Raw genomic sequence first — 22295 nt, 5'->3', positions numbered from 1 at the left:
AGATACTTCCTAGCTGTGTGACCCTGGGCAAGTCACTTAACCCCCATTGCCTAGCCCTTACCACTCTTCTGCCTTAGGACCAATATCCAGTATCAATTCTAAGATGGAAGGTAAGAGTTTAAAAAAAAAGAAAGAAAGAAAAACCTGGGAAGATTTACATGAACTGATGTAAGTGTAGTGAACAAAAAGGAGAGAATATTCTGTACAGTAACAGCAATGTTGTACAATAATCAAATGTGAATGATTTAGCTATTCTCAGCAATACAATGATCTAAGACTATTCCAAAGGAATTCCAAAGGACTCATGATGCCCATCCAAGAGAAAGAACTGATGGAGTCCAAACACAGATGGAAACATACTATTTTTCACTTTATTTTCTTCCTAGTTGTTTTTTTAGTCTTATTCTGCATGCCCAATGTGGAAATATGTTTTGTATGGTTGCACATGTATAACCTTTATCAAATTGCTTTACCATCTCAGGGAGAAGGAAGAAGGGAGAGGGAAAGAATTTGGAACTCAAAAGTTTGGAAAGTGAATGTTAAAATTTATTATTATATATAATTGGGAAAAATGTCATTTAAAAATAATTTTTTTAAAGAGAGAGAGATTGTTTTTATGGTCAGTAGCAACTTTAGGAGACTGGTTCTCCATTCTGCAAGTTGTAGAACCTACTTAGATGACCTTTAAAGTGCTTCACAGCTTTAAATTCACAGTCCTATAATTCTACATTGTTCTTTAAAGCAGTTTTTTTAACATATCAAGGGACCAAAGATTTAACTGATAAAGGATACTTCCTCTTCTTGCATAGATGGCACCCCCTCCATGCCTTTCCAGATCATAGGTTCCTAGGATCACAGAGTTAGAAGGGGTCTGAGATTTCATCTAATCCAGGGATGGTGAACCTTTTAGAGATGGAGTGCTGGGCTCCACCCTATCCCCCAGACCACCTGCCCACCCTGAACCCCTATCTCACCCTAGGCAGGAGAAGGGAGGAAGCGCTCCCACTGATTGCTGGGCAGAGAGTTGTGGGAAGTGAGGAATGTCCTCAGACATACAGAACAGCTCTGCCTTGAGTCCCTCTGGCTTTCTGGTAATGAATTCTGGTGGGTGACTGCAGGCATGTCCATAGAGAGGCCTCTGCATGCCCTTTTTGGCATGCATGTCATAGGTTCATCATCACAGATCTAGTCCAACCTGATCATTTTTTTATAGGCAGGAAAACCAAGATTCAAGGAGGTTAAGTGATTTGCTCAAGGTCACACAAGTAATGCCAGAGGCAGAATATTTCATGAATTACTGTTGACCAAAAATAATTCCTTATGTGGTGAACAAACTTCTGGTGGTGAACCTCTCTGTACTACTAGGATGGTCCTCAAACAATAGATGTACTGTAAAAGTGAAAAATGGATGGTTGGATAATAATTTTATTAAATTATGTAGTTGCCAATATTTATTATATCTTGAGCCAGAAATTTATTTACAAAACAGAGAGGAAATAATAAAGTAGAGAACTGTGAAGGGGATAGAAAAGTTATCTATCCTATCTTAATCCAGGCAGGATTAATTAACCAGGACCAGGAAGGCCATTGGCAGTGATTAATCATGTGGCCTCCTCCAAGATGGAAGCTAGTATCTCCAGAAATTAGGACAGGAGTCAGCCTTTCACATACCCCATGAAGTAGTTCAGGAGACTAAGACCAAGTTGAAGCCAAGCTCCAAGCCCATGATCTAAGCTTCAGTCTCCAGCTAAGTTCCCTTGAAGACTTTCTCCAGTCAGGAGACTATCTCCACAAGACTGACTCAAGCCACAGGATTCATGACTTTTTATGGTGATTCCTTGTCCCTGCCCCTCTTCACAGCAGGCAATTACAGTTTCCAAATTGTCTAGCCCCACCCAGGGGTCAGTGTTTGTGGGAACCAGTTCTCACCTTCTGGAGGGGTGAATACTAATCAAAAGGGTTCATGGATTCCTGTCTGATTGATTTTCTGAGGGTGTAAACTCTGATCATAGGATTCACAAGTTTGGGACTGAGTTAAAAGGGTGGAGCTCTTTAAGTAAGTGACTTCTGAGTTCTCTAAGTACCTTGCTAGCTTCTCACCTAGTACTAAGTAGGGTGTTCAATCTTTTGTTGATTCAATTCAAAAGTAGACAAAGGAGAGAGTTAATCCTGTCTTCACAATCTAAGTAGGGGTACTTAAATTAGTGTTAACTCAAAATAGACAAAGGGAATAAAGAATTCCCTTTCACAAGTGTACACTGAGAGAGAAAAAAGAATTTCCTTTTACACTACATACAGTCTTTTGCTTGTCTTTACCTGAAGCTTTCCCAGCATTATAATAATAACAATATATCTATTTAGAAAAAATAAGGTTAACAAAGCATTTCCCCCATAACACTTTTAGGGAAATAATGCAAGTTTTACCATTGACTTTTTATAGATCAAGAAACAAAGAAGTCAAGTGAGTGATCCATCTTCACCTATCTAGGAATTATATGAACTGGGGATATAAATTTAGGGGACAACTTCAAGTTTAATAGTTTTTCTACTCCCCCAGACTTCATGCCAAGATGAGATATCAAAATTAGACTAAGAGAAGATTATTAAAAATATTAATATCTACTTATACAACAAATATTTATGATTTCTTTAGGAGATAATTCCTCTGATATATTCCAGCCCCTCTATCTCTTTGTGGAAAGTTTTCTTGAGTAGCTATGGTCAAGAAATAAATAAATTATCTTCTGGTAATCAATCCTTTCATGTTGAGTCTGTTTTTTTTTTAAACTTAAGTAGGCTGATCTACAGACACTAGATTTATGTCTATCTATGGGCTCTGTGAATTTTAAAATTAATATTCAATAACTAAGTATTATATTTTAAAAGTTTTATTAATAATAACTAGGGCAAAAGAACTGCCTGAATTCATCCCAGTTGCAGGTCCAAAAAGAGGAAGAAGGAGGAGTTACAACCACTTAAATACAATCACACAAAATGCTGTTAGATTTAAAATGGTTGAAGGCCTTAAACTGTAACAGTTAAAAGAGTGATGTTGTAAACTGTAGTGAGTTAAAATGGTGGAAGATATAAATTGTGATAGATATAAGAGAGGGTGAGTAAATTTGACCGCAGAAAATATGTTTCACTACAGTGTCTTGGTTTTTAAATCAAATATAAGGTGGTCGCCAGGGAAATATTCCCAATTATTCAAATACCCAAGTCAACTGGGTTTTATAGAGATTTTAATTAATACAAATGTGGAATTAAAGAAAAGAGAGAAAGAGAGAAAAAGGAAATAAGTATGAAGGGCCTTAAGCCAACATGGCCTAGACCTGAGTCTTAAGAGAGAGAGATCAGTCAGTCAGTCTTTTAACACTCACCACAAGGTCTGTCTAAGCAAGGATTCTAGTGACACCTGGCCAGCTCCATCTCAGCTGACTTCACCAGAGAGAGTTCTAGCCAGAGTCCTCCTTAAAGAGCCTTCCAGCCAGAGACTGTTCCAAAGGGCCTCTCTCCAGAGCCTCCTGAGGGACAGAGTCCCCTCAGAGGAGCTCCAGCGAGACCTCTTTAGAGATTGTCCTCCAAGAACTTCCCTTCTCCAGAGTCTCTCTCAAGAGATTCTTCCCAAGCGATCCTCATCAGAGATCCTCCAAAAGGATCTTTTTTTTTTCAAGAGATTCTGCTTTTTCTTATATAGGGGTTTTTCTCCTATGTCACCTCCCCTAAGTCTTTACATCTACCAATCACTGTAGACATTTTCCAAAGGACTGCCCATCTGAATTCCTGCTAAGTCCACTAATCTCCTCAGTAAGTCTGAACCAGAAAAAATGCTCCTGTGTCGACTAATCTCCTCAGTAAATCTGAACCAGTGAAAACACAGCTGAGTCAACTAATCTCATTAAGAGAAAACTTGCCCGACCCTTTTAGGTACCTAGCATCTCATTGTATCAATTCTAAAAAACAGGCATGGCTCAAAGAACTCCTTGCCTTATTATAAGCATGGGTCCAAGTACTTTCATTGTTTAGCAAGGAGTTTTCTCCCCTAAAGCAGTCTTAAGTACAGGTGGAGTAGAGATCCTCCCATAGCAAGGATTTTTCTCCCCTAAAGCAGTCTTAAGTACAGGTGGAGTAGAGGTCCTCCCATTTCTGATCCTGTCGAGTTCTCACATCAAAATGGGGAATGTTTCCCAGTAGGGAATTTGTTCTAATGGAGGATTCCTCAATGTGGAAATTTTTAACATTCACAAGTCTGAGAAATTTCAAGATTTACAATGCGGAGACACAGGAAAAGGGAATTTTGGGAAATACTAAGGGACTTCTGGGGGATGAAGTCCAAAGGCTCAAAATATCCATTTATACATACTGTGCGGTGAGGCCCAGTATGTACAAATGAAGATTTTGAGCCCAAACCATTTTCACTAGATCCATCGAAGATGACAGGTTGCCTTTGTATATTGTCACATAGATGATGATGGATGGATTTCATCAAAAGCTATATATAACCTTCAGAGAATTTAATAGGCTAAGAATTTAATTGTAATTTTAAGGGGTCTTCAGAAATAATTTTACATAACTAGTGGTTTCTGAATGGATATTTTATATTTATATTATAAAGAATGTTGTATTAAAGGTAGAGAAACAAAGAAATGTTCATACCACGGTGTTTCTATGTAGCAGGAAGATGAAAAAAGAGCAAAACTGCAAACCTCTTCATTTTAATTAACTTCCACCAGAACGATCTAGATTTCTTGATGATGTTCTAGACCCAAATAAGTTTTACTTTGTTTAAAAATATGTTTGCCAAGGTTGTAATATTTGCTACATATGTAAAAATTGTGACAAATATCCATCAGTTCATAGGTTTTTTTTATCTCATACAACAACCTATGTGAACCTATGGGTTTGTTTGCTATTATAATTAACTGGGCTATTGTGAATTTTGGGGACTTTGGGACTTTGAATGTGCATTATCTACTGTGTTACCATTTCATTCTGAAAATCATTTTGTACTCGCACTTGGCTGACACAGTGTATCACTGATTTTAAGCTATATATTTTTGGTTTTTAAAACTTTAAAAAAACTTTGATTTTTTCTTTACATGTGCAATATAGTATCTGAGTTTTATTTTTCTCTCCTTTTTGTATTTGAAGCATGTCACCAGCATGGACAAGATTTTTCTTTAATTTTTTTTAAATTTTGCAGTAATATAAGTTTTAAATACATTTGTTCTAATATTAATGCATGCCCCCAAAAGCTTTAGACTATAAAAATGATGCCATTGATTGTTTAAAAGAATTATGGGACTTTGCTTCATGATTCTGTCTGATTCCAGAAGAAGGGAATATACAAAAGAGCCACCGTACAGTGCTAAAGAAGCACAGAGCACCTGCATAGTACCTACCTATGGAGCTCAAGGTCAAAGAGAACAGATCTCGGTGGGATGTAATTTTGAGCCAAGACAAGAGGACTTGAACTTGTTTGGGGTTCAAGGTTGTGGATGTTTTGACATATGTCAGAGGCTAGACTTCCTCTGAGCCACATTCTATCAAGCACCTACTTTTCACTGCCATCTTGGCTCCCATTTGCTGCTGAAATCTATTCCCTTTCCTGTCTATTATAGTGTAGCAAACTTTCTATAGTCCTGACTACTGATTGGGTAGTGCATAGTTTCTTAAGTCATTTTAATTGGGCCCTGATTCAAGGACCTGTTATAGGTCTGTTTTTCCTTTACTAGATTTTTTTAGACATAAGAGTTTTATATTTTGTATTATAATCAAGTTATTTTTCTCTTTTATTTGATTTTTTTCATGTTTTTGATTTTCTTTTACAAATTGATTCATATACCTCATAACTCAGCCATGTATCCCTGAGTGATCCCTGTGTTTGTTATTATTCACCTCAGGGGGAACAAATTATTGTTTTGAACTTTGATTTAAATTTGAGCAATTTTAGGATAAGAAACTTGCTGCCTCCCAGAATCCAGAATGAGCCATGGAGATAGATGTGTGCAGAGACCACATGCTACATCAGAAGATCCAGAGTGAACTCTGCCCCCAAATGGGCATTTTGTCAACCTCATAATCATTGGCTTTGTTCTCTTTTCCTTTTATCCACAGAAATTATTGCAATTTTCAAGTTGATTATCTTTCCATGATCCTTTTGGGGAGACTGGTTTCCCAATAGGAAGATAGGAGGGGTATGTATAAATAGAGATTTTGAGCCTTTAGACTTCATTCCCCAGAAGTCCCTTAATATTTCCCAAAATTCCCTTTTCCTGTGTCCCCACATTTTGTGTGATTGTATTTAAGTGGCTGTAACTCCTCCTTCTTCCTCTTTTTGGACCTGCAACTGGGGTGAATTCAGGCAGTTCTTTTGCCCTAGTTATTATTAATAAAACTTTTAAAATATAATACTTAGTTATTGAATATTAATTTTGAAACTCACAGCTGGTTCTGGAAGCAATTAGTATAGTTTTCCAGAACCCAGGGTAGAGGAATTAAATTTTAATGGTTTGACTAAAACATATGAAAATTATAAATAATATGGTAGTCACCAATTTAAGGTATTAGTGCTCAAAGTTGAAATGACTTTTACTAGCTTTTATTTACAAAAGAGGTGGAAAGAGTGAAAGTAGAGAAATGTAGAAATGTAGAGAAGACATTTAGCCTATCTATCTGAATATTGCGCCAGTGCTTGACTCAGCCAGGACTTGTTGACCTTCAGCTGGGATTAAACTCTCTCCAAAAAAAAGGAAAGGAAAGCCAGCTCACTCACTCAAGTTCCCTCCAAGAGGTAGGTCCAGACAATGACTTGAGCTGACTTTCTTCTTGAAGCCCACTTCCTTCTTGAAGCTGACTCCTCAGTCCCAGAAATTCAGGGACTTTTATGGTGGCTTCTTGTCCCTTCCTCTCTTCATAGGGGCCAATCACAGTTTCCAAACTGCCTAGACACAGCTCAGGGGGGCAGTGTCTGTGGGATCCACTTTTCACCTTCTGGAGGGGTAAATTCTCATCAAAAGGGTTCACAGGTTCCTGGCTGATTCAGTTTCTGAGGGTGTGAATAGCTCCTACACCTAGTTCAGGCTTTTGTTGATTTAATCAAAAGGTAGACAAAGGAGAGTTAATCTAGTCTTTACAATCTAGTAAGGTACTAATAGGGATACTTAAGTTAACCAAAGTGTTAACTCCAACTAGGCAAAAAGAATAAAAGATTCCCTTTTTATAAGTGTAAACTCATAATAGACAAAGAGAACCAAAAATTTCCTTTCACAAGGATCATCTCAGAGCCATGATGAACCATCAGAGTAAGAATTCATGGAGGAATAATAATTTGTAATAAATCCCTCATTTTTGGACCAAAAACTAAAATTGCTCCTTCCCATGTCACTTTGCTAATAAGGGGGATATATGCATGACAAAACACGTTGATTGGAATATTTTTTGGAAATGGCTAATGTGGGAATTTGTTTTGCTTAACTATGGTTATTAGGTATAGGTTTTTTTTTCTTTTCCTTTTTTCCAATGGGGAGAAAATTTGAGAGGAAAAAAATAAATTTTGATGAATTGAAAAAATTAAATGAAATTTTAAAAATTGTTCCTTAAAAAAAAAATAAGTAGAGGGATAGGAATCTAGGTCTTTCTAGCTCATGTCCAACACTTTCCCACTATACTTCAACTGCCAATGTTTCTGTAAAGTTGTTCCCATCCTCTAAAAGCTGCCTTTATTCTCTTCCATGAAGTCTGATTCATGAAGGAGTCATTTAGCACCTAACCAATGTTCCATTAAGGCATGATCCTACAGACAGGAGAGTGCCAAGTAGCCTTCAGAAATCACAACAGGAACCACAGTGAGGAAGTCACAGAATTGTATACAACATTTGCCTCTGGAACACTTGCAGTTTAGAATAGTGTTGAATTCTAGTGTATTTATCCCTCCCTTACAAAACAACACGTTCCAAAATCTGCCCTAGCCAGTCTTTTGGTCACATTGTTATGGTCTTATAAAGGTCCCATAAACAAGGCAAGACCTTTACTCCAGTGCTGAGTTTGTGTCCCAGATGTTTTTGTGTTTGGGTGGCTCCTGTGATTTGGTTTTCCCTTTTCTTTCCCTTCACTTCTGCCAAACATCATCCTTGAGGGAACCCCTTGTCAGAAGCATCTGTTTGACCAGCTGCTCTTTCTTGGAGCCTAGAAGCCAAACTAAAGACTGGCCTTTTCCAAAAACCTTTGTGCTTCTACTGGGAAAGAGGTAACATTTCTAGCTACACATTGCAGTTTACAAGTATCTTGGATTTGACAAAACTTTATTTCTCTTTCCTTTCCACTTTTTTTTTTTTGGTGGGGGAGGTAGTGTTACATGTATGATAGGGGTAGTCAGGTATCATAAGTGGATAGAGTATTGGACCTGGAGTCAGAAAGACGCATCTTCCTGAGTTCAAATCCAGCTGTGCAACCTTCGGCAAGTTACTTAACCCTGCTTGACTCAGTTTCCTCATCTGTAAAATAAGTTGGAGAAAGAAATGGCAAACTATTATAGTATCTTTGCCAAGAAAACCCCCAAATGACATCTCAAAATCAGACATGCCTGAAAAATAGTTGAACATCTTGAACATGTTTGAATGATATTATAATCTGAGATTAATTCAGAAGGAGCACAATTTACCACTGTCTTACTTAAACTTATTCCCAGAGCCTCAAGCAAAGAAGAGAGCTTCAGCAGAGACACAGTAATTTGGAAGGAGAGAATAGTGTGTAGAAATGGGCTATAGAGGTAGAAATTAACCTTAAAGATCAACTGAGCAGCATAAAACTCAAACAGAAATAGAAACACTAAAAGATACCTGCAGCCCCTATATTGACTTAGAAAAGCACATATGTTTGTATATATCTTTTCTTTTATGAATATATTAACACATTAAAATCAGATAGGAATGTTGTGAGCCTCAAGTATCCCATGGGCTGTATGTTTGATGTCTCTTATCTAAGTCAAGCTTTCATCTTAAAGATAAAAAGAGTGAGACTGAGATACTGCTTAACTAACTGCCTAAGGTCTCATAGATAGCAAGTAGCAAAGTCTGGATTCAAACCCAGGGCTTCAGATTTTAAAGTCTATGCTACTTCTAGATTAGAAAGGGAAAAGCTATTATAATTCCATTAGAACTTCACCTCCCAAACCCTGCCCCATTTATATGCCTGCATTCTCCAAATCTCAAAGTCCTAGATACAGAAATATTTCTAGAACTTGATCCTTTTCCTCCTTTCCATACCATTTATCACTTTTGATGATGTATATGATTTAAAAAAATCATAGGAGAAAGAGGCAGAGGTAGAGATACACAGAGAGAGATTGAGAACTATGAAATCTAGACTTCATTTTATGGTCCTCATCAAATGAAAGACCCTGAGTTCTCCTTGGACAACAAATTAGAGCTGTGCCTCCCCTTGGCTCCGGCTGGATAGTTGTGTATTCCCATTGGATTTCCCACTCCTGATAATGGTGATCAGACTTCTTGAAGTATTTTTTTTTATCAAATCTCCTCTCATTCATTCCATCTTTTCATAAAACAAAATTCCTCCCTTCCTCCCTTCCCTTCTCTTTCCTTTCTACTGAGCCACCTAGCTACTGCAAGAGATATTTTTCAAACAAGATAATCTTTTACATAAATCAAGAAGATGGTACTGGTGCTTGAAAGTGAAAGCTTAAGGAAAATCTATATATATTTAAGGTTATTTCCAAAAAGTTATCATGGCCACTTATCCCTAGTGGTCAGAACTCTTCTGATGGGTAAAGGGACTGATTGTTAGTTTACAAATGAAAATTGCCTTACCCTTCCCTACTTCCCCACCCCTCTCCCCCTTTCACTAGAAAATTTCCCCCCGGGAAGTGATCCTGAGAATGGGCTTCCTTCCCAAAGTGATTAGAAGGTCTAATTGATGATGAAGAAGCAGCTGCAAATCTGGCCTTAGATACTTTCTAGCTGGGTGAACCTGGGCAAGTCACTTAATTCCAAATGCCTAGCCCTTACCCATCTTCTGTCTTCAGATACTTAGAACCAAGTATAGTTCTAAGACAGAAAGTAAGGGTTAAAAGAGAGAGAGAGAGAGAGAGAGAGAGAGAGAGAGAGAGAGAGAGAGAGAGAGAGAGAGAGAGAGAGAGAGAGAGAAACAACTGGGTGTGGTAAAAAAAAGAGTATTAGATTTAGAGTCAGATGATCTGGGTTTGAATCTTCACCCTACTATTTTTATTTTTCCTTTTAAACATTATTTTTATTTGGTCAATTTCAAACATTATTCATTGAATACAAAAATCATTTTCTTTTCCTCCATCCCCTCCCACTACCCCTCCCATAGGTGATGAGCGATTCCACTGGGTATCACATGTGTCCTTGATCTGAACCCATTTCCATGTTGTTGGTATTTGCACTAGGATGTTCATTTAGAGTCTACATCCCCAATCATATCCCCTCGGTCCCTGTAGTCAAACAGTTGCCTTTCTTTGATGTTTTTGTTCCCACAGTTTGTCCTCTGCTTGTGGATAGTATTTTTTCTCCTAGATCCCTGCAGATTATTCAGGGACATTGCATTGACACTAATGGAGAAGCCCACTACATTCGATTGTACCACAGTGTATCAGTCTCTGTGTACAATGTTTTCCTGGTTCTGCTCCTTTCCCTCTGCATCACTTCCTGGAGGTTGTTCCAGTCCTCATGGAATTCCTCCACTTTACTACTCCTTTGAGCACAATAGTATTCCATCACCAACATATACCACAATTTCTTCAGCTATTCCCCAATTGAATCCCCTCATTTTCCAGTTTTTTGTCACCACAAAGAGCACAGCTATGAATATTTTTGTACAAGTCTTTTTCCTTATTATCTCTTTGGGGTACAAACCCAGCAATACAATGGCTGGGTCAAAAAGTCTTTAGGCACCCTTTGGGCATAGTTCCAAATTGCCCTCCAGAATGGCTGGATCAATTCACAATTCCACCAGCAATGAATTAATGTCTCAACTTAGTCACATCCCCTCTAGCATTCATTACTTTCCATAGCTGTCCTGTTAGCCAATCTGCTAGGTGTGAGGTAATACCTCAGAGTTGTTTTGATTTGCATCTCTCTAATTATCAGAGATTTAGAAAACTTTTTCATGTGCTAATTAATAGTTTTGATTTCTTTAACTGAAAACTGCCTATTCATGTCCCTTGCCCATTTATCAATTGGATAATGGCTTGATTTTTTGTACAATTGATTTAGCTCTTTCTAAATTTGAGTAATTAAACCTTTGTCAGAGGTTTTTGTTATGAACATTGTTTCCCAATTTGTTGCTTCCTTTCTGATTTTAGTTACATTGGTTTTGTTTGTACAAAACCTTTTTAATTTGATGTAGTCAAAATTATTTATTTTACATTTTGTGACTCTTTCTAAGTCTTGCTTGGTTTTAAAATCTTTCCCTTCCCAAAGGTCTGACATGTATACTATTCTGTGTTTGCCTAATTTGCTTATTGTTTCCTTCTTTAAGTTCAAGTCTTTCACCCATTCTGAGTTTATCTTGGTGTAGGGTGTGAGATGTTGATCCAGACCTAATCTCTCCCATAATGTCTTCCGATTTTCCCAGAAGTTTTTTTTTTTTTTAATCAAATAGTGGATTTTTGTCTTAAAAGCTGGGGTCTTTGGGTTTGTCATAGAATATCTTGCTGAGGTGACTTACCCCAAGTCTATTCCACTGATCCTCCTTTCTGTCTCTTAGCCAGTACCAAATTGTTTTGATGACCACTGCTTTATAATATAGTTTGAGATCTGGGACTGCAAGGCCCCCTTCCTTTGTATTTTTTTTTCATTATTTCCCTGGATATCCTTGATCTTTGGTTCTTCCAAATGAACTTTGTTATGTTTTTTTCTAGTTCAGTAAAAAAGTTTTTTGGAAGTTCAATGGGTATGGCACTAAATAGATAGATAAATTTGGGTAGGATGGTCATTTTTATTATGTTAATTCGTCCTACCCATGAGCAATTAATGTTTTTCCAATTGCTCAAATCTAGTTTTAGTTGTGTGGAAAGTATTTTGTAGTTGTGTTCATATAGTTGCTGTGTTTGTCTCTGCAGATAGATTCCTAAGTATTTTATTTTGTCTAAGGTGATTTTGAATGGAATTTCTCTTTCTAATTCCTGCTGCTGAAATGTGTTGGAGATATATAGAAATGCTGATGACTTATGTGGGTTTATTTTGTATCCTGTTACTTTGCTAAAGTTGTTGGTTATTTCCACTAGCTTTTTGGTTGATTCTATAGGATTCATTAAGTAGACCATCATATCATTCTCAAAGAGTGACAGCTTGGTCTCCTCCTTGACTGTTTTGATGCCTTCAATTTCTTTTTCTTCTCTAATTGCTACTGCTAGTGTTTCTAGTACAATGTCAAATAGTAGAGGTGATAATGGGCATCCTTGTTTCACTCCTGATCTTATTGGAAATGCATCTAGTTTATCCCCATTGCAGATGATGTTGGCTGATGGTTTTAGATAGACACTGTTTATTATTTTTTAGGAAAGGCCCTTCTATTCCTATGCTTTCTAGTGTTTTCAATAAAATGGGTGTTGTATTTTATCAAAGGCTTTTTCTGTGTTTATTGAGATAATCATGTGATTTTTGTTGGTTTGCTTATTGATATGGTCAATTATGTGGATGGTTTTCCTGATATTGAACCATCCTTGCATTCCTGGTATAAATCACACTTGATCAAAGTGAATAACCCTTGTGATGACTTGCTGGAGTCTTTTTGCTAGTATCCTGTTTAAGATTTTTGCATCTATGTTCATTAAGGAGGTTGGTCTGTAGTTTTCTTTCTCTGTTTTTGGCCTGCCTGGCTTTGGGATCAGTACCATATTTGTGTCATAAAATGAATTTGGTAGAACTCCTTCTTTGCTTATTTTGTTAAATAATTTATATAATATTGGGATTAATTGTTCTTTAAATGTTTAATAGAATTCACTTGTGGATACATCTAGCCCTGGGGATTTTTTCCTAGGAAGTTCCTTGATGGCTTGTTCAATTTCTTTTTCTGAGATGGGATTATTTAAGTATTCTATTTCTTCTTCTGTTAATCTAGGCCATTTATATTTCTTAAAATATTCACCCATTTCACCTAGATTGTCATCTGTATTACCATATAATTTGATGAAATAGTTATTATAATTACCTTAATTTCCTGTTCATCAGAGGTGAGATCACTCTTTTCCTCTTTGATATTATTAATTTGATTCTCTTTTTTCTTTTTTAATTAGATTAAATAGTACTTTATTTATTTTACTTATTTTTTCAAGACAGTTCCTAGTCTTATTTATTAGTTCAATAGTTCTTTTACTTTCAACTTTATTAATTTCTCCTTTAATTTTTAGGATTTCCAATTTAGTTTTTATCTGGGGATTTTTAATTTGTTCTTTTAAAAAATTTTAAGTTGGGCACTTTATATTAATCATGTCTAAGTTTCAGTATAGATTTATCAAGTATAGAGTAATTATATTCAAAGAAATAACAATAATAACAATAGTCAACATTTGTATAATGTGTACTGTTTGTCAGTCACTTTTAAGCTCTTACAATTATTTTATTCTTTTGATTCTCACAATAATCCTGTGAGATGAGTACTTTTATTATTTTCCTCTTTACATATCAGAAAACAGGCAAACAGAGAAAAAAATAACTTGCTTAAGACCACACAGCTAATAACTTTTCTGAGAACAGAACATACCTCCATTTTCCGTACATTTTTCCAGCAATTTTTCCAATACCTTTATTTGGGGACTTGATCTGAGTTGAGGGGAGTTAACAGGATGAGAGGGGGATGGATTGCTGAAACTGGAGTAGAAGTTTGAGGGGAATCTCTGAGCTGGGGTTGGGGTAGGGATCAGGGAATCTTTCATTTAAGCAAGCTTTCCCCTTTTCATGGTCAAGAATGAGTTAAATGCCAGGTAAATTTAAACTGCAAACTATATTCCCCCCCCCCCCTTCATTCTGGGATTGCTTTCAAATTAGCTGCTTTCCTTCATTACACCAAAACACTAGGCCTAAGAATCTTCAAGGGGAGAAATTAACAAAGTGTTATTTACCCTTAAATTTTTTTACAGAATTAAATTCTTATTTTTCATTAAAATATGTTCTATGGGGTGGTAGCCTAAACCTCACTAAGACATTTCAGAAAGAGGTGTGAGATCCTGGAATTACCCAAATTCCCAGGAGTTTTCCCTTGCCATCTTAAGATCACTAAATATTAATTAATTATTAAAATGATTAATTAAGAAAAAATTTGGAGTAGGCCTGCAATTGAATAGAAAGGGAACTGATCTAGCTCCACAACTGAGTCACAAAGAAGCATCAGTGTGGTTCCCTCAATCCCCACAATTAACTACTTGCTGTCCTGTCCCAATTCCATCTATTCCTTCATGTTCCAGAGCAGCAAGGTCAGCTAATGGTCAGCAGTTGCATCTGACAACATCCATCCATCCATCTATCCATCTATCCATCTATCTATCTATCTATCTATCTATCCCTCTGTCCCTCTCTTTCTATACACACATACACACACATATACACATTTATCTTATTTATAAGTTGTATGTATATATGTGCATGTTAGTAATTCTATGGTGACATTTATATGAAATAAAAATTAAAAGGGATTAGATAAAAGTTAAATGCTTTGAAGATAATATTTTGTATTAATGGCACAAAAATCTTGCATTTACTAAAATAGTAATGATAATATTTTAATGAAAGCAATATGATTGAATACTACATTATCTTTTAAATTTTTGTCTTAACCTTCAGTTATGTAGCAATCAGAAAATTTCATTCTAAAATGTTTAGTCTAATATTTGATCTAAATAGCTGCCATAGCTGAAAAAAAGTATCTCAAAAAGATATGTAGGTCCAAATGGAAGAAGTGCCATCATTCTTCATTTATCAATCTAAAATATTCAGCATTGCTGGTAGAGTTGTGAACTGATCCAACATTCTGGAAGGCAATTTGGAATTATGCCCAAAGGGCTATAAAAATGCATACCTTTTGATCCAGTAATACCTCTTATTAAATCCGTATTCCAAAGAGATTTTTTAAAAATGGGAAAGGACTTGTTTGTTCAGAAATATTTATAGCTGATCTTTTTATGGTGGCAAAGAATTGGAAACTACAGGGATATCCCTCAATTGGGGAATGGCTGAACAAATTGTGGTATATGATGGTAATGGAATACTGTTCATGCTATAAGGAATAATGAACAGGATGATTTCAGAGAGAGCTTGAAAGACTTATATAAACTGATGCAGAGCAAAATAAGCAAAACAAGGGTTATCGTACACACAATACTGCAACATTGTGGAACAATCAAATCTGATAGACTTTGCTACTAACAGCAATATTATGATCTAGGACAATTCTGAGGGACTTGAGAAAAAAGAATGCTATCTACCTCCAAAGAAAGAACTGTTGGAGTAGAAATGCAGATGAAAATATGATTTATCACTTGTTTATTTGGGCATATTTTGGAAGGTTTTAGTTTTATAAGATTAGTTACAAAAATGAATAATATTTAAATATGTTCTGCACAATAATACATGTATAAACCAGATTGAATTGCTTGTCAGCTCTGGGAGGCAGGGAGGGAAGAAGGGAGGAAGACAAAAAAAAGATATAACTTTGGAAAACTTGTGTGGATATTTGTTATTAAATTTTTTTTAATTAAAAAAAACTAAGATGCTCATTTTTTGTCCCATCCAACAATCACATGAAGACTTTAAAAACTGAAATTCTGTTATTAAATTTATGTCTTCCCTGATGGTAATCAGTTGCTTTTTCAAACTAGTTGGAAAATGTTGTATTTTTATATTTTTGACAAATGGGTTCAAATCCCACTGAAACTTTTAATTTGTATACCTTTTAAACAGATTGAAAATTTATGCTTCCTAGTTTTAAAATTGAGCTGAGATTTTGTAGATGACACAGTGTTTTCAACAACTCAGATGAAAGTTAAGTATCCAGGAGGAGAAAGTGTTCATCAGCATTAAATGCTGCAAAGAATTCAAGGATATTTAGATTTGGCAACTAAGAGACTACTGATAATTTTGAAGAGAGCAATTCATTTGAATCAGGAGTCAAGAATAAGGAGATTGAGAACTTCTATTACTAGAAGTATGACACCTTTGGTAGAAATAGGAAAATTAGGAAATAGGGTGGATTTGGGGTTGGATGGAAGGGGGAATGTAATGTAACAAAACTGGCAATAGTTATTGCAACCCATTCATGACTACACATACTAGGCTAATCATTATATTGGGTTCTGTGCAATTTGTTCTACTCATTATTTCTCCCAAACAAAATGAAGAGGGTATAGATTTCTTCACTGACACTGCTCTAGTGTCTACTACTGAAGTCTCTCTTTTTTTTTCACTTGTAACATTATTTAATATTGCATATCCATGTGAACAGTTTATACATTTTAAATGAATATCAGCTATTTGCAAGTTGATAATATTATTGTCAAAAGATAGTTGATCCCAGCCTTGTTTCAATTAGAGTCTAATAAATGAGGAAATTGGGCATTTGAAGCACAGAAGGCACTCCATTACATTGACTGATAAGTACCCAGAAGGCATGTTAATGTTGTTGTACTGGGATGGTTATCAGTTGAAGAAATAGTGGTAACAATGGGATTCTGGGAACTTGAATTTGGGGAAATAGCTCCTACACATCTGGCATCTTCCATATTTGATGGTCTGTTGAATAGGCCTCCAAATTTCTTCTTCTTTATCTCTGCCTCACAAACCAGGATCTGAGTTAAGTTTAGGGCCTTAGGAAGAACCTGGATTCCATCAGGTTTGATACATTCAATTCTATGAAAGTATTCTCTGAGAGTCTGTAATTGATATTCTGAAAACTTGCATTGTATTTTCTTCCCTTTTTGATTATCAAATGCCTTCATATTCTCTGCACTTCTAGCTTCACCTTATTTTTTCAAGCAGGTCAAATCTGAGGTTTGGGTCAAGAAGTCATTCTTCTGAAAATTAAGAATCACACTTCTCAGTTCATTAGGTTCTTCCAAGTTCTGGAACATTTATTTCCTTGGAGGAGTTGTTTATCCTCCTGGTTGGGGTCCCATCAGCGGCTTTCATATCCTGTACTACTTTTAAAGAGTCCGCATATTTTTTCTTTAAGGATTTTTGCTTATAAAAGCAATTTTGGATCTGCTTTGGAGTCAAATCCAGTGCTTTTGAAAGAAATTGGACTTCATTAGACTGTGTATATTAATTTCTATGAAAGTGCTCCTTCAGAATCCCTAAATAATATGAAGAGGACTTGCATCTTACTGTCCTCACTTTTTGATTATCAGATGCTCCTGTATTTTCTGCATTTTGTTCCTCACCTTCATTTGTTGGTTTGTTTAAGGCTGGAGAAGGCTATAAGAAATCAGTCTCATTGATTTCCAGTACATACTCTCCCCTCATAAGTGCATCAAATTTCTTACTTTCTCCTAGGCTCTGGAAGAATGGAGAAGAGTTATAGATGCCCCAGGTAGGGTTTCCACGCAGGACTGTTAATTTCTTCCTTTTTTCTTTGTGGTTGTATCCTTGGTTCATTTTTCTGCTCGTTAGGTAATTTCCTAAGAGAAGACATGTTTGTGGGGAGAAGTGAACTGCAAAATGGTCTCAGAGGTATAGGTTCCTGGTCATCAATTTTGTACCCTACATTTTTGCCAATCTCTAAGGATGAGGTGAGTGTCCTTGAAACTTCTGCTTCTTTACCCTGCTTTTCTTCTTTCTTTCCCTCAAAATATAACATCATGAGGGCATCTAAAGTGCCAAAGGAAGTTGAGGGGTGATTATTAATCAGATGTGTGCCTCCATTTTCTTGGTTCTCAGATAGGCTGTACTTGTGCTGCATACATTTGCCCATTCCATCAGTGACTCTGACACTCTTCTTTTCAGAGATGGCTTTGTGTTGAGTGTTGGAAGTAGCTCTTTTTTTTGAGATGTTTGGCTCCAGCTCTTAAAAACCATCTGACCATAGACGTTTCTTGTTTCTCCTTTTCAATTTTTCTTGTTGTCTTGTCTGATATTCATAAGCTTCAGCAAAAGAAGGAATCATGGAAGCTATAGAAGGATCCCTTGAGAGCAGAATATAGCTTAGTTCTTGTGTATTTGGCTGGAGGGTTCCTGAACAGCATGTGTTTTCTGCCAAGTTGTACTCAGGACCTCCAGAGCTTTTTGTCTTCTCTTCTGCTTGAAGTCCCTCTGGGAAGCCTGCATTCATTCGTTCCTCAGCTTTGTACTCCCCATTTTTGCCAATCTCTAAGGATGAGGTGAGTGTCCTTGAATCTTCTGCCCCTTCACTCTGCTTTTCTTCTTTCTTTCCCTCAAGATATTCTATCACGAGGGCATCTGAAATGTCAAAGGAAGTTGAAGGGTAGTTGTTAATCTGAAATGCTTTACCATTTTCTTGGTTCTCAGACTAGATTAACTTCTGATCCATATCTTTCCTTCTTTCCACAAAGTACTTCATCTTCATGAGTTTTCTGAAGTTTCTTTCTCTTCTGTGTTGGCAATAACTCCTCAAAATGAAGAAATTTAATCTTAAGAAAAAATTTAATTCCAAACACCAGAGAGCCAAGGTACTGGATGTCTGTTCCTTGGGATTGGGTGAAGGAAATGAAGAGATGAAGGCAGCTGGGTTTTTGTACTATTCTGTTGAAGGTGTGAAAGTCATTGCATGTTAGAAAAGAGGGAGATTCACACTTCAATCCAAGCTAAGTGGGTCTTAAAGTGGATATGTTAAGTAGGTACTTTGGAGGCATTAATTTTTTATTGGAGTTGAGTTCTCACCTGTGGTATCCCCTCAACAGAAGTTAAGTTATTTCAAAATATTGATCTTACTTTCTCTGAATCTCACCTCCAGTAACATTTTTGACCCTTTCCCTTTATTTCTTGTTTAATGGTCAGAATTTTACTCTCATTCATATTTTAGCCTGTGAAGAGTTCTCCTTTACAGCCTTGGCTAAAAACCATGGAAATGGTTTCACAAAGGCTTCTGTTGCTCTTAACTGTAGATTGCCTCATTGTTCCCAGAGGCAAGCATTGACAGAAGAATAGCAATACCCTCTATTAACGCTGCTATCTCTCACCTCCCTTCTTTGGGGACTCCCTATGGACTTTCTGTTAAACATTGTATGTGTGGAAATTTTGCAGTAGTTTGTACCTCTTTCTGTGATACCTCAAGACAAAAGTATGGATTTTTAAAAGTGAGAAAATCTTAATAATAAGATTGAAATGTAATTCTGCTCCTTACTCTACCCTTTGGTCAAATAAAAATGGAAACAAATCCTGTTGTTTATCTATAAATAAGCTATTGAAGATGGTGGAGTCAAAGAAAGATAGAAATTCTTCAGAAAATGTTAATCTTAAAAATTTGGCAATCAGGGAGTCAGAGTCAGTCTTCATTTCTCTTCTTATTTTTTCTGGTTTTTTTCCCCCCTTGTCTCAAGGAGGCCACTTATAGTGTAGAAATTAAAAAAAAAAAAAGATTCAGGTTCCTGAGAAGCTCAGACCATTAAAGAGAAACTATGGGTAATGTTACCAGTTCTTTTGTGTGTCCATTTCTTGTGCACAGGCCTCATGTAGGTTCGTGTGTGTGTGTGTGTGTGTGTGTGTGTGTGTGTGTGTGTGTGTGTGATTTATATCACTTCCTTTTTTTGTTGGAGAAAGAAGAAAATCCAGCCAGATAAATGGACACTGAATCAGAAAGGTACAAGGAAAACAAGCATTAATTTAACATTAAGGATATAGGGATAAGATATAGATAACCTTCAGTTTTTTCCCTCCCTTTTAAAAAGTCCTCATTAAAAAAAAGAAAAACACAAATGAAGTTGTGCATAGGTGATTTAGCAGAACCATGTAGCCTCTGGGAGAGACCTAGGGTAGAAATTTAGTCAGTAACAAGCAGTATTTATTTATTTTTTATTTGTTCATTTTTTTAGGTGTGTAAAAGAGAAATATAGGCAGTAAGAACCCAGTCCCATAAGGATTTCTGCTACATAAGCTAATCATCTCATGGGAACAAGGACTACTGCCAATAGATATGGGAATGACTAAAAAGCAAGTCATTAGCTTTTGAAAGAAATGGTTTAAAACCATGACTACATCTGTTGGGGATCCCCTTTTGACCTGTCTTTTTGCATTAAGACATTAAAAGGGTTAAAATTAGCTATTTGAAATAAAAACCCCAAAGAATTAGATTATTGGTATCTCTGAACCATGCTCCTACATGGTAGCTACAAAGGTTCAATCAAGTAACCTAATCTCTAACCAATCTTCCTTTCTTTTTCATGCTTTTCTTATCCTATATATTCTTCTTCCTTTTGAGATACCCCTCTTCCATTGCTTCTGTTTCCCCTTCTCTCTTTCTTGGGAATCCCCCAAAACTCTTTGCTCCCCCTTCCCCTGCACATTCTTTTTGCCTACACCCAGACCCATTCCCTATTTCTTTCAACTCTCTGGGTTTCACTGTCTATGCCTCCTCATCTCACCACCCCAAACCTTTCCCATTTCCATTTTTCTTCACCCCTCCAGGTCTGTCTAACCACCTTCTGCCCATCCCCCTTTGGCCCCTTTCCTTTTAACCCATCCCAGTCTCTCAGACCTTGTAGGTTTTAATCCCTTGTAGGTCTGCCCATTCCCCTCTGACCCCAACCCCCTTATTCAGCTCCTTCAACCTCCCCACCCACTCCCCATACTCTCTGCTCCTCTGTCTCTGTTAAGACTTTAGACTCAGTGGTGAATGACTCCCCTAAGGGAATGTTTCTTATGAACAAAGTTGCCAATAATGACAGAAGGCAGAATCTGACATTAAGAAAAAAGTCCCTTTCAGCTCAATTAATCTTAGTGATTTAGTTGATGAAGAGACAGATCCACTTTCAAAAATTATCCTGTTCATCATTTCTTATAGCACAATGATATTTCATCACCATAATATACCGCAATTTGTTCAGTCATTTCCCAACTGATGGACATCCCCTGTGAAAGAAAATCATTTCTTTTGTTTATCCTGAGTTAACACTAACTTAAGTACCTCACTAGATTGTAAGTACCTCACTAGAAGACAGGATTAACTCTCTTTTGTCTACCTTCTGATTGAATCAACACAAGCTTGAACTAGGTGGAGGGGCTCTCAAACTAATTAGTGAATTCATACCCTACCCTAGTGCTAGGTGAGAAGCTATCAAGATACTTGGAGAGCTTCACCCTTTTTTCTAGCTCAAACAGTAAGAAACTTGTGAATTTTTTAAAGAGTTCACACCCTCAGAAACTATGAACCCTTTTGATGAGTATTCACCCCTCCAGAAGATGCTAACTGGTTCCCACAAACACTGCCCCCTGGGCAGTGCTAAACAATTTGGAAGTTGTGATTGGTTCCTGTGAAGAGGGGAGAAGACAAGAAGCCACTATAAAAGACCCTGAATTTCTGAGGCTAAAAATAAGTTGACTCTAAGAAGGAAGTTGACTTTAAGAAGGAGTTGGACTTCAAGAAAGAAGTCAGCTTAAGGAAGAAGGTTGTCTCAAAGAAAATAGTCAGCTTCAGGAGTCACCTTCAGCTCCAGTCATTGCCTTGACCTGCCTATTGGAGGGAAATTGGATGAGTGGATAGCTGGCTTTCTCTTCCTGTCTTCTGGAGAGAGTTTCATTCCGGTTGAAGGCTAATAAGTCCTGGTTGAATCAAGCACTGTAACAATATTTAGTTAGGTAGGGTAATGTCTTCTCTACCCTTTTGTATTTCTGTACATTCACTCTTTCTACCTCTTTTGCAATAAAAAATTTATAATTTCCATATATTTAGCCGAACCATTAATTTTAATATTTACACTCCTCACTTTCCAATTCTTTGCCACAACAAAAAGACATGCTATAAATATTTTTGTACAAATAGGCGGAAATTGCCATCCAGAATGGTTGGATCAGTTCAAAAGTCCACCAGTAATGCATTAGTGTCCCAACTTTGCCATATTCCCTCCAATATTTATCACTTTCCCTTACTATCATATTAGCCATGTTGATAGATGTAAAGTGATACCTCAGAGTTATTTTAATTGGCATTTTTCTAATCAAGAGTAATTTTGAACAATTTTTGGTATGATTATTGATAAGCTTTGATTTCATCTGAAAACTGCTTGTTCATATCCTTTGACCATTTGTCAAATGGGTAATGACTGATATTCTTATATATTTGAGTTATCTATATATTTGAGAAAAGAGACCATT

Source organism: Monodelphis domestica, chromosome 1 (genome assembly GCF_027887165.1).
Source record: "Monodelphis domestica isolate mMonDom1 chromosome 1, mMonDom1.pri, whole genome shotgun sequence".
Taxonomy (NCBI): Eukaryota; Metazoa; Chordata; class Mammalia; order Didelphimorphia; family Didelphidae; genus Monodelphis; species Monodelphis domestica.
The sequence above is the reverse complement of the archived record's forward strand: the minus strand, read 5'-3'. Positions refer to the sequence as shown.